Below are 15,000 nucleotides of genomic sequence, written 5' to 3'. Positions count from 1 at the left end.
AAATTTTCCGGCCCCCCGTGTTGAAGGTTATTTGGTGATTGTGAGAAACTACAGTCTTGAATAGAAATTCGGTCTGACAGAATGTTGGTATATCCACCTGGAACATGCACAAAAAAAATTATCAAAATAGAAACAGTAATAAGCACGTAATAACAAAAAAAAGAGCAACAACTTTGTAAGTTCAGCGAAAGCCCCGCCGAAATAGCAGACTATAGCTAGGAAGAAATATTCAGGAAAAATTCAAATCTCGATTTAGGGACAAAACCTTTTGAGAGTTTGTAGTTAATATGTCACTTGATAGCCTAAAACATCTAAAAATTATATTATTTAGGACAATCAAAGAAAAAACCACCCCCCCACCCTTTTTTTTTTTTTTTTTTTGAGGTGGGTTTTCTTTGATTGCCCTAAATAATATAATTTTTAGATGTTTTAGGCTATCAAGTGACATAATAACTACAACTCTCAAAAGGTTTTGTCCCTAAATCGAGATTTGAATTTTTCCTGAATATTTCTTCCTAGCTATAGTCTGCTATTTCGGCGGGGCTTTCGCTGAACTTACAAAGTTGTTGCTCTGTTATTACGTGCTTATTTACTGTTCTATTTTGATAATTTTTGTGCATGTTCCAGGTGGATATACCAACATTCTGTCAGACCGAATTTCTATTCAAGACTGTAGTTTCTCACCAATCACCAAATAACCTTCAGTACGAGGGGCCGGAGGAAATTTCCGTTTTTTCACATTTTTTTCATGAAAATCATTAATTTTCCCTGTAGGATGATAAAACTCACAGGGAATATGCATTATTATAGTGCTAATAATGCCTGAAAATTTCATTAGCCTGTCTTGATTAGTGTATTTTTGGCAAAATATTTTTTACGATCGGCACCCCCCAAAGTGGAGCCTACCCTTAACTGCCTGTTTGTTTACTCTCCACGTTCGCTTAGTCATCTTTCGTATGTTTATTTTCTTTCTGCCTTTTTAGTCATTTTTTAATTAACTACCTTGTAGGTGTTCCTTTCGAGTTCTCGTTTTAATTGTTCTCTTGTAAATGTCAAATATTTTTTGTGCTTTTTAAATTTTTTATATGAGTGAGTGATGTTTTAGTATATAATTTCCAGTATATAATTTCCAGTATATAATTTCCAGCCTTAAGGATGCATCATGTGATGTGAAACGTTGACGTAATAAACGATACTTGTGAAAGACATGCCTTTACCTCTTCAACCTGGATGTTGGTCGGATCCGGTACCCCTATGATTCTTCTATATATATACACACACACAAACACACACACACACACACACACACACACACACATATATATATATATATATATATATCATATATATATATATATATATATATATATATATATATCGAACTACAAATGTCCTTTAATATCTAACTCGCTCTACTCGGAATTAATATATTTTCATATATTTTAACCGAGGGGGAACGAACATGCGACCATCTCAATTCCAGTCTGGGGCTTCACTGCCTGTCCTGGAATTGAGAGGTCGCTGGTTCGCGCCTGTCGATCGCCAATTCTATTATCGCTTAATAAATTCCCCCTCGGTTAAACATATATGAAAATATATTAATTCCGAGTAGAGCGAATTAGATATTAAAGGACATTTGTAGTTCGATATATGTATATGAACACGGTAATGTGATAGACTTTTATATATATATATATATATATATATATATATATATATATATATATATATATATATATATATATATATATATGAGTAGGGAAAAAGACCCCATTTCGGCTCAACCTCACATCCGACCCCCATTTTGGCTCACAGGCGATAAACCCATAAACTTGCCTTTATCCTAACCTCACGTACGTTGACCATTAACGACTCCACGGGAAAACCACCAAATATTTCACTCTAGTTCAGAAAAGAACCCCAAAATGGCTCATGAAGAACTCTTCGGATAGGAGGACCGTGGTTTCGCTCGACCCCTTGAAAATACCCAACCCCATTTTGGCTCAAGATATACTCTATGGATGATAAAACCATCGTTTCACATAAATATGATTATGAGTGAAAAAATATAAGTCCCTTAACCTAACCTAACCTAACCCAACCTTGAAAATACCCAACTGGGTAAACCCCGAAACATTAAATTAATATGCGTGTACATAGAAACATTTAAACAAAAGCATATACTCACGGGTATTCACATATCTCAATACTCCAGGAACAGAAAAGACTACAAAAACGATACAAGCTAATGTCACCACTTTGTCAAAACTTCCCTATAAACTGCCAATGACTCCGCCCATTAATGCATCGTCTCAGGGCATGAAAACATCAATAAAAAGATTGAGTACCAAAATATTTCTTCAGTAAAGATAGCTTTTGCCAAAAACTGAGGCCAGCCATCTATAAATTATTCTGTAGATATCAGGAATGGAAAAATGGAATTCAGCTGCACTGGGTAGAATTTAAATTCGCAAATTTGAGTGACTTGATGTTAGATGTCTTCAGGACTGTCTGAATAAAAGCAGAAAAAACAAGAAACGAAGATTTTTCAGAGGATTTAAAAAAACTAATGCAGGAGTAGAAAAAAAATATGATTTGATAAAGATATGTTAATATGTTATTTGTGAAGAGGATGAAAGTGGTTTTGGAATGACTGACCTAAGGCAAGGTGATATGGCTGGATGAAGAAAGGAAGTCACCTAAACTAGGAGATAAAGGGGCACGGTTAGGGGCGCTTGGTACTTTGTCTGGAAGACCATAAGGTTAAATCGTTCGCAGAAAGTAGGGCGATAATAAACCGAAGCGTTTAAGTAGTGTTTTTTTTTTTTTTTTTTCCACGAAAAAGAAAAGTTAAGGGTCATTAAAACTGTTTTTTGAATGTTATTGGGGGACTGATTGAATTTGCGTAGCGGACAGACACTGAATCATTTCTTTACATAAAAAATTAATATTGAATCGTTTAAACTTATGATAAGTCTTAGAGTGACAATAAAAATAACAAGGCGTAATGCGACACCTCCAGCTTACTCGGGACTCTCGTATGATTCCCCCTCACGCATAAGTTGTAAAAACATTATCTTCCTAACTTAACGTGAGTGGTCTTCGTACTAACTACCATACTTATAGTACTACTTATAATAGGATACAGTGTGTGTTATCTATCCTCGGAGCGTCTATCCCTTCCCCTTTAAACATTCGTTATCCGTTATGACTCTTGTTACTACCCGACTTTCAATCTGAACATTTCGTCTTTTTGGAATATTTAAAAAAGTATCTCGTTATTGACCGATCTGTGTAAATGGTGTACTGATAAAACCTCTTTCATTCCCGATAGTATATTCCGTATTATTCCGTGGTGACTGGTGCAGTGTACGGAAAACGGAACGCAATGTCCTCACTTATACGGAATATCCAGCTGTATCTGTCTTTTAACTTCGTAAACGGTATATTCAGAATGATTACGCAGAAATCTGAAAATTCCTTGCGAATAAAATTCAGGCTCGATAGCGTAACGTAACTGTCAAAGATAATAATAACTTTCTGGGTTACCTTTCCACGTAGAAACATACCCAGTGACCTTTATTATAAATACCCGAAGATGACTCTAAAGTGTTAGATGTAAAGACTAAGGGTTTATTTCTACTTAACGCTAATATAAGTCCTCCTACATCATCTGAGGCGAATATTCCTAAATATCTATTAACGGCCCTAATGTGTCCTTTTAAAGACATTTCTAACTCTATAGTGTCCATCCATTTTCACCCTCTAACGTCGCACTGAATTATCCTATCTGAATCGACCGATAAAATACCTTCCATATCCCCAAAAAACATCACTATGTGAGGCTTTACCACTGGCCTTGTCAATCTAATTTTTATCCTCATACTAGCGGAAATTTCAACCGGTAGCGAATCCTCCATATCGTTGGTCGGGAAACTAAAACAGAAAATATATCTCCCCCTTTTAAAAGCATTGTAAGTGATCATGTTTTCATGCCCGGTCCCGATTGCCTTCTGCATTTCGTAAGATATTTGCGTTATTCTCCGGGGAATGTACTCTGAATGTTATAGATAACGTTCCCGTTAATAGTGATACGTATATTTACTTAACTCGCAGTGTTCGAAATATAACCCGTCCCTGGCATATTCTCCCGAAAAATTCTTCATATCAACCAGTGTGACTGTTAACTTCTAGGGAATACACCTTCCAAACGCCTGATCAATTAATATAGATGATTCATTCGTTCCGATGATATATGTTTTATACTGATAAAGCCTAACTCAAAGCGGATATGGCGTTATAGTGCGGGGAGGGGGTAACCCTAATAATCCATATTTTGCCTTCTCGACATCCAAATGGTTCAACTCTTCATTTATATCTATTCCCAAAATCCAGCTGTTATTAGCCATTTCTATCCTAATTCTCAAATCCACTGAATTCTAGTATACACATCAATAATCGCTAGATCAAGGAGCAAGAGGAAGTTAGTATGTATACCAACCGATTTAGGAGTCGCCATGACATTCGTTTCCCACCTTGGCAATGTCCTGGAAGGTATTAGCTGTGAATGCTCTAATTTACCAAACGTCCCATTATAATCGTCATTAAAATCCACTCCATCATAACAGTCATCGAACTGGGTTTAATTTTTTTTAACAGTTTAATGTACGATTGATAGTGAACACACAAATATGAATATGAGGGGAAAAAATTCTAAGTCCCTTAACCTAACCTAACCTAAACTAACCCAAGTGAAATACTCAACCCAATTTTGGCTGAAGATATACTCTTCGGACGAAAAACCGCCATTCAACATAAATATAAATATGAAAGAAAAAATTCTAAGTCTCTTAACCTAATCTAACCTAACCCACATGAGTGTATGAAAAATATGAATAAGAGGAACAAATTCTCAGTCCCTTAACATAACCTAATCCATGTGAGTGAGTATATGAAAAAGATATGAATATGAGTAAAATAAGTTATAACTCCCTTAACCTGACTTTCTTCATGACTCACTGCCGAGGTGCGCAACATGTCATATCACGTGATAGTATGAATGCAAAAAGATTTCTATACTCCATTCAAATTCAGATAAGCAACTGATAAGCACCCACAACAGTCACCGTTTTCTCCATGACTCACTGCCAGATGCACAACATGTCATATCACGTAATAGTATGAATGCGAAAAGATTTCTAAACTCCATAACCTAACATAATGAAACTCTATGGAAGGTTGAACAATAAAGAATGAGGGTAATGAAAATCAATTATGACCATTTACATATTTTTATTACATATACCGGTACACATTAACAAGTGTCAGATTCACCCTTTTCTCCCGAGGCGCATTCAAAAACAATACCGCCACGACTCCTTATCACCAACCCTCAAACTGTTAAACAATTTTACAATAAAAAACCAAAATCTTCTAAATTCATTACCATTTACCGCTTGAAATAAACAAATCAACAGAGAGCTGGTGTCTTTTTCCAAATAATAAACTAAAAAAATAATAATCGAATAAATCGTGGAGAAAATGTAACGAAAAATGAGACTAAATTCGGTTTCTGAGTCAAAGGAAATTTTCTCATTTTCATGACACGAAGCTGCTTCAAAACAGTCATTCAGGTGATGCATTATTTTCTCCTAGCTTAATCATTGCTGGCGATATATTGATGCCATTCTCTCTCTCTCCTCTCTCTCTCTCTCTCTCCTCTCTCTCTCTCTTGAAAAATATAATCTACAAGTGTCTGGTAATAATAACGCTGAGAAACAAGCATCGTTTACTGAACAGATGTCAAACTTCCTAACATATCATTGCTGCCGATATAATGTTCTCTCTCTCTCTCTCTCGCCAAGCAAGCATTGTTTACTGAACAGATGTCAAACAGATGTCAAACTTCCTAGCATATTACTGCTGGCGATATAATTTTCTCTCTCTCTCTCTCTCATCTCTCTCTCTCTCTCTCTCTCTCTCTCTAAGCAAGCATCGTTTACCGAACAGATGTCAAACTCAGCCACCCGATTTTCTTTACAAGAAAAGATTTAAAAGCTCAGTACATCTGCATTGCAATCTTGAGCAAGAACATCTGCAGAATCACAGCACGACAACAATTGTTTTGTCTAAACTGTAGGGAAAATTTTCCTTCGCAATGTTGTGGCCGCCAATTGGCAATGCGACGAAAAACTCTCAATTCACAAATAGCTGTATTTTGAGAGAGAGAGAGAGAGAGAGAGAGAGAGAGAGAGAGAGAGAGAGAGAGAGAGAGAGAAGAGGTAAAACAACATTAGAAGTTACATCAAGCGTACCAAATCGTTCAGTGAAAGAAATAAATAAGAAGTAAATATAAATAAAAGTTAACCTCAGAAGAAAATATTCTGTTGTTGCACACGTCATCATAACATTACAAAGAGAACGCCTGACTTGAAGTTATGTCGAGGAAGTTGATATAATGGAGACAAATGATAAATTTGTCTCCATTATATGTCTCGAACATATAAGAAAAGGCGGAAATTTCCACGGTATGTTTAATAATCCAAACTTCGAACGGAAGAAATTTCGAAAGGAAAGGCATAAAAACACACGTACTTGCATTATCCTCCACGGATCAACGCCTATCTTTTACTCTGCCTTCCTGCAATCGATGAATGGAGACCTCGGCGGATATCCAACGGAAAGAGGGATCTGGCATGGCTGGGACATCAAGACGAAGAGATCCAGAAAACAAAGCGACGAAAGTCGAGGAAGATCTCAAAGTGAGACTTAAGAAATAATAGACAGCTGTCACGAAGGAGGAATAGTTGGAGAAGTTGACAACAAGAAAGAAAGGAAGAGCTAATAGATATAAAGAATAGCTGAGGGAATGTCACAGAGTTACGGAAGCTGCGGGGACGCATTTGGAGAGAAATGCGCAGTGAAATTGAGGCCCCGAAAATAATCTCATCAAGAAGACACATGAAGAACGCCAACATCGGCCAAACCATGACCTGCAGAACAAAAAAACAAACCAGTCATAGGCAATCTGACACATCAGCAGCATACGTTTAAGTCTTCTCAAGGAATGGCTACTATCCAGAATTAAAAGATGCCAAGTCAAATGTGGCAGAACGCTCCTGCCATTTCCTCAAGACACATTCGTTCTCCACAGTCTGGAGTCCCAGACTCCACACTCCGCCATAGCATCGGTCATCCCCCACTAACATGCTGCTTCAGATCTACTGGAATCTCTTCCTTGAAGGGTGGGAAGCATTCAGGAAGCAGCAGAACTGACTAGGAGAAATATAATTAGAATTCAGCTCAAGTCTGAGGGTTGGTTTACCCCAAAGTCGTTTAGAATCCTTGAGGCTCAGGTCTGGCCTGCCACCCAGTGAAGTTCGACCAAGAAAGGAATAATGAAACGAAATCACATGCTGACGCGAAGACTCAAGATACAAAGATGGATTGAAAAATGAACTGTACACCCAATGCTATAAGGTTCACGAGATCCGAAGACTCTGCAATCTGCAAGCTTTTTTTTTCGAGATTTCCCTTAGAAGCCATCTTTGAAGGCTTCGGAGCTCGCATGCATCTGATTTGAAATCTAAGGTAAAAGGAAGTTCAAAGAAAAGAATAACAGCGGAGGACGACGATGCGACAGCCCTAAAAGCTTTCCAGAGAGAAGCAAGCTGGAGACCTGAGGACCAGCTGTGAACGGATGGAATCCTGGATTGTGGAAGACGAGGGAGGATCTCAAGTTGAGACTTAGGAAAAAAGAGAGAGCTGCAATGAAGGAGGAATATTTGTTAGAGAAGTAGATAACAAGAAGAAAGGAAGCTCATAGATATAAAATAAGGGAATAGCTGAGGGAAAGCCACACAAGTACGGACGCTCCAGACGCAATTGGAGAGAAATGCGCAGAGAAATTGAGGTCCCAGAAGATAATCTCATCAACAAGACACCATGAAGAACGCGAACATCAGCCTAACCCTCACCTACAGGCCAAAAAACAAAACAGTCATTAGGCAATAACAGTGGAGGATGAAGATTCAGAAGCACTAAAAGCATTCCAAACAGTAGCAAGCTGGAGACCCGAGGACCAGATGTGAGCGATGGAATCCTGGATTGTGGAAGGAGTCTTCAGTACTTAGTATATCAAACGATAAAGGATATAGCAGAAAGGTTGATGAACTAGGAACCAAATACGCAGTACTGGAAGAAGCAAAGGAAATGACAGCAATCTTTTTGGTGTACCCTTTGCCAGGTAAGTATCATTCCAATTGCAACTAGAAGCAATCTATTTGGTGTACCCTGTGCCAGGTAAGTATGCTTCTAATTACAACTAGAAGCAATCTATTTGGTGTACCCTGTGCCAGGTAAGAATGCTTCTAATTACAACTAGAAGCAATTTATTTGGAATACCCTGTACCAGGTAAGTATTCTAATTACAACTAAAGACAATCTATTTGGAGTACCCTGTGCCAGGTAAGTATTATTCTAATTACAACTAGAGACAATCTATTTGGAATACCCTGTACCAGATAAGTATTATTCTAATTACATCCAGAAGCAATCTATTTAGAATACCCTGTGCCAGGTAAGTATTATTCTAATTACAACTAGAAGCAATCTACTTCGTGTACCCTGTACCAAGGCAAGTATTTATCTAATTAACACTAGAGGCAATCTATTTAGTGTACCCTGTGCCAGTTTAAGTATGCTTCTAATTACAATTAGAAGCAATCCCATGGTGGGTGTACCCTACCAGGTAAGTATTGCTTCTAATTACAACTAGAAGCAATGTATTTGGTTGTACCCCCGGTGCCAGGTAAGATGCTTCTAATTACAACTGGAGGCAATCTGTTTGGCGTACCCTGTGCCAGGTAAGTATGCTTCTATTTACAATTAGAAGCAATCTATTGGTGTACCCTGTGCCAGGTAACGCATACTTCTAATTTTAACTAGAAGCAATTTATTTGGAATACCCTGTGCCAGGTAAGTATTCTAATTACAACTAAAGGCAATCTATTTGGTGCCAGGTAAGTATTCTAATTACAACTAAAGGCAATCTATTTAGAATACCCTGTGCCAGGTAAGTATTATTCTAATTACAACTAAAGGCAATCTATTTGGAATACCCTATGCCAGGTAAGTATTATTCTAATTACAACTAGAGGTAATCTATTTGGTGTACCCTGTGTCAGGTAAGTATATTCTAATTACAACAAGAGGTCAAGATATTTTTGGTTGTACGTGTGCCAGGTTAAGTATTATTCTGGTGGTCCATGGTAAGGTTTAATTATTCCTAATTACAACTAGAGGTAATCTATTTGGAATACCCTGTGCCAGGTAAGTATTATTCTAATTCACAAGAAAGGCAATCTATTTTGGAATACCCTGTGCCAGGTAAGTATTATTCTAATTACAACTAAATGCAATCTATTTGGATACCCTGTGCCAGGTAGTATTATTCTAATTACAACTAGAGGTAATCTATTTGGTGTACCCTGTGTCAGGTAAGTATTATTCTAATTACAACTAGAGGTAATCTATTTGGAATACCCTGTGCCAGGTAAATATTATTCTAATACAATTAGAGGCAATCTATTTGGAATACCCTGTGTCAGGTAAGTATTATTCAAATTACAACTAGAGGTAATCTATTTGGAATACCCTGTGCCAGGTAAGTATTATTCTAATTACAACTAGAGGTAATCTATTTGAGTAGCCTGTGCTAGGTAAGTATATTTCTAATTACAACTACAATCTATTTGGTGTACCCTATCCACTATTCCAGGTAGGTATTATTCTAATTACAAACCACAAACACTATTTGGCATACCCTGTGCCAGGTAAGTGTTATTCTAATTACAACTACAAACATCGACTTGGCGTACCCTGTGCCATGTATGATTCTAATTACAACTACAATCAATCGATTTGGTGTACCCTGAGCCAAGAAGTATTATTCTAATTACAACTACAAACAATCTATTTAGTGTACCCTGTGTCAAGTATTATTCTAATTATAAAATCACAAGCAATCTCTTACGTGTACCTTGTGTCAAGTAAAGTCTTATTCTTCGAAAATAAGCCAGAAACTCGTCTGTCTTACCTAGTCTGGTGGACATTTCTTCTTCGAAACTAAGACCTGACTGGAAAGTAAAATTCTAAGATGGCAATAACACTAACATAGATGGCAATAAATAAATAAATAAACCAATCAAATCTGGACAGAATGAAAGAGATGAGTGAAAATACAAAACAGGTAGCAAAGGAGAGGTATTGAGAATATGAAGGAGAACGAATGTAAAGAGGAAAAATAAAAATAATACTCTTATGTTAAGAAGACAAACTCAAAAAAAGAAGGCAAATTAATAGAAATTATATTTATTTGAGAATTAGGATAGAAATGGCTAATAACAGCTGGATTTTGGGTATAGATATAAATGAAGAGTTGAACCATTTGGATGTGGAGAAGGCAAAATTATGAATTATTAGGGTTACTCCGCACTAAAACGCTATGTCCGCTTTGAATGAGGCTTTATAAGTATAAAAACGTATATCATCGGAACGAATGAATCATCTATATTAATTGAACAGGGCGTTTGGACGTGTTTTCCCTAGAAGTTAACAGTCCCACACTGGTTGATATGAAGAATTTTTCGGGAGAATATGCCAGGAACAGGTTATATTTTGACCACTTAGACTTAAGTAAATATACGTATCACTATTAACGGGAACGTTATAAATTTATTTTAATATTCAGAGTACATTCCCCAGGAAAATAACGCAAATATCTTATGAAATGCAGAAGGCAATCGGGGCCGGGACATGAAACACGATCACTTACAATGCTTTTAAAAGGGGGAGATATATTTTCTGTTTTAGTTTCACGACCGAGGATATGGAGGATTCGCTACCGGTTGAAATTTCCGCTAGTATGAGGATAAAAATTAGATTGACAAGGCCAGTGGTAAAGCCTCACATAGTGATGTTTTTTGGGGATATGGAAGGTATTTTATCGGTCGATTCAGATAGGATAATTCAGTGCGACGTTGAGGTGAATTGATGGATATTCTAGAGAATTAGAAATGTCTTTAAAAGACACGTTAGGGCCGTTAATTAGATGTTAAGGAATATTCGCCTTAGATGATGAAGGAAGATTTATATTAACGTTAACAGAAATAAACCCTTAGTCTTTATACCTTGATACTTTAGGAGTCATCTTCGGGTATTAATAATGTAGGCCACTGGGTATGTTTCTACGTGGAAAGGTAACCCAGAAATTTCATTATTTTCTTTGACAGTTACGCTATCAAGCCTGAATTTTAATCACAAGGATTTTTCAGATTTCTGCGTATCATTCTGAAATATACCGTTTACGAAGTTAAATGACAGTCAGCTGGATATTTCGTATAAGTGAGGACTTTGCGTTCCGTTTTTTCAGTACACTGCACCAGTCACCATGGAATAATACGGAATATACTATCGGGAATGGAAGAGGTGTTTTATCAGTACACCATTTACACAGTGATCGGTCAATAACGAGATACTATGTCAAATATTCCAAAAGACGAAATGTTCAGATTGAAAGTCGGTTAGTAAGAAGAGTCATAACGGATAACGAATGTTTAAAGCGGAGGGGATAGACGCTCCAAGGATAGATGACACTCACTGTATCCTATTATAAGTAGTGCTAAGTAATGGGTTATTAGTTACGAATACCACTTCACGTTAAGTTAGGAAGATAATGTTTACAACTTATGCGTGAGGGGAAAATTATACGGGAGTCCCGAGTAATAAGACTTATCATAAGTTTAATGATTCAATCTTAATTTTTTATGTAAAGATTCAGTGTCTGTCCGCTACAAAATTCAATCAGGCCCCAATTAACATTAAAAAAATTTATAATGGCCCTTAACTTTTCTTTTTCGTAAAAAAAAAAAAAACTACACTTAAATGCTTCGGTTATTATCACCCTACTTTCTGCGAACGATTTAACCTTATGGTCTTCCAGACAAAGTACCAGCGCCCCCTAACCGTGCCCCTTTATCTCCTAGTGTAGGTGACTTCCTTTCTTCATCCAGCCCTATCACCTTAGGTCAGTCATTCCAAAAACCACTTCATTCTTCTTCACAAATAACATTATTAAACATATCTTTATCAAATCATATTTTTTTCTACTCCTGCATTAATTTTTTTTAAATCCTGTGAAAAATCTTCCTTTCGTGTTTTTTTCTGCTTTTATTCAGACAGTCTGAAGACATCTAACATCAAGTCACTCAATTTTGCGAATTTAATTCTACCCAGTGCAGCTGAATTCATTTTTCCATTCCTGATATTCTACAGAAAAATTTATAGGTGGTGGCCTCAGTTTTGCAAAGCTATTTTTTCTGAAGAAATATTTTGGTACTCAATCTTTTTATTGATGTTCTCATGCCCTGAGACGATGCATTAATGGAAGGAGTCATTGGCAGTTCATAGGGAACTTTTGACAAAGTGGTGACATTAGCTTGTATCGTTTTTGTAGTCTTTTCTGTTCCTGGAGTATTGAGATATGTGAATACCCGTGAGTATATGCTTTTGTTTAAATGTTGCTATGTACACGCATATTAATTTAATGTTTCTTTACCAGTTGGGTATTTTCAAGGGGTGGATTAGGTTAGGTTTAGGTTAGGTTAAGGGACTTCTAATTTTCCACTCATAATGATATTTATGTGAAACGATAGTTTTTTCATCCATAGAGTATATCTTGAGCCAAAATGGGGTTGGGAATTTTCAAGGGGTCGAGCGAAACACGTTTCTCCTATCCGAAGAGTTATTCATGAGCCATTTTGGGGTTCTTTTCCGAACTAGAGTGAAATATTTGGTAGTTTTCCCGTGGAGCCGTTAATGGTCAACGTACGTGAGCTAATGGGGTCTATCGCCTGTGATCCAAAATGGGGGTCGGGTGTTGAGGTTGAGCCGAAATGGGTCTTTTTCCCTACTTATAGGTATGTGTGTGTGTGTATGTGTAAGCTTACAAAAAAATCGTTTTGTGTGTGAATTTATTAAAAAAGAATTAAGTGCTGTATTGAATTTTCAGTTAAGCACCACACATAAATATACTTTAAATATATGTGTGCGTGTGTATGTGTGAGGTGAGTGTACAGACATGAGATTGCCAAGGATTTCTAAACATGTTTATGGATAAAGGTTCTTTTGAGAAATGTTTAATTCTAAAGAATATAAAATAAGGAAAGCTTGGTGATCCTCTACATCCGGCTTCTCTGACTTTAGTTGAAGGTAGCCAATACTTTTCGATTTAAAACTGGACAGCTCCGAAAAGCATCCAGGGGTGGTTTCATTTTCAATTTATAGGCAATCAAACCAACAGATAACATCACGTCTATTCTGAAAGAATTTTCTGAAAGGTCGCACTACCATTCTTTGTTAACGAGTTTAAAAGGTAAAGTAAGTGTCTTCGCTAAAATAAGAGACTGAATCACATTCTTCCACAATCTGTTTTTATGAACAGATTACTTACGAATTCACACTCAACAGTGGCCATAGGCTTTGACTGCACGGACCATCGCCTACACCGAGCGTTTGTGCAAGGTTAATTTTTGACAAGTCATGTCCAATATAAGATATCTTATATTGTGTTGCAACACCCGCAGATACAGACTTCGTTTTAAAAAAACGAAAGTTTCCTGAAGATCACTGACGAACAGGCCTTGGACGAAAATCTTGAAAATAACAGCTCTCTCTCTCTCTCTCATCTCTCATCTCTCTCTTTCTCTCTCTCTCTCTCTCTCTCAACTTTATAATTTATTCACCTGACTCAAAGTCAGTGGCTGTGCTTATAGCATTGTTTAAGAGGCAAAAAAATAAATGTCTGTTCTGTATGGTAGGGGGAAGAGAGTATTAAATTTCTTGTTCAGAGAAAAACAGAAAAATTAAATCACAAGCTGTCTTCAATTAGATCATTCGTTTGTTTCACTAACCTTTTTAAACGTTTATTCTGGTAATGATTAAAGTGTGAACTTCTTTGACGAACAAGAACTCTCCCTCATTTTTGACACGTGTCTAATTAGATCCGAAGGTGTGTGCTAAACTGAATATCAGTTATATCTTTCGAGGTTAGTGAATGAAGGTCAACATGAGTTGCGATCATTCCTTAATCACTCGCGGTATCAAATAATAAAAATACTCACTTCATTAAAAAAATTAGTTGAGATTGACTTCTTAAACTTCCCGTGAAAAAACAAAAAAACTTACCTTCTACACTATCAAAGAGTTTATCTTTGTTGCACATGAATAGTTCAAGGTCTTTAGCTTTCTGTTACGGGCTACGTGAATTCTGGAAATTATATTGGATTCAAGATTTCCAATTCACGTCATTTTCTCCAGGAGCAACTGAAGCAAAATGCGGACGACCTTTTACGAAGTCTTTTTTTTTGTATTGCATCTGGTTTCATTAACTTTTATCTTTGAATGCCTCGGTCATAAAAGAAAATATACATACACCATTAGATATTTGCACACCTTGGGAATAAATTTTCTTTAAGAAGTTCTTGGAAGGAAGTTCTTGGGAATTACCATTATGCCAACCGTATTCGATGTGATTTATCAAAATCTTCTTTATCCAAGCAAGTAGGTACTACAACAATCCATAAATTGTCGCCTCAATGATAACTGAATCAAAACGATGCCTATGAATTCATGGCGTTTTAATACTGAATTTAACTTTTTATTCTCAGTTAATCTTACTCAATAGTTTGCTCAATTATTTACATTTATCATACACGTGCTGCACGGCTATTCTAACACGTGCATTTTTTAACAGACAACCACACAAGCATAAGCACATGAACACGAACGCACGCATACCTACAACACCTACCTACACCCACCCACACATACCACGCATATATTTTTTCTTCAAAACGTGACAGTGCAAACAACTATTAACATTGAATTCACTACACTTTCGAATAATTGGCACTCTGAGGGAATAATATAAACATAAGTGAA

The sequence above is a fragment of the Macrobrachium nipponense genome, chromosome 32 (assembly GCF_015104395.2).
Source record: "Macrobrachium nipponense isolate FS-2020 chromosome 32, ASM1510439v2, whole genome shotgun sequence".
Lineage (NCBI taxonomy): Eukaryota > Metazoa > Arthropoda > Malacostraca > Decapoda > Palaemonidae > Macrobrachium > Macrobrachium nipponense.
This window is presented reverse-complemented; position numbering follows the sequence as displayed.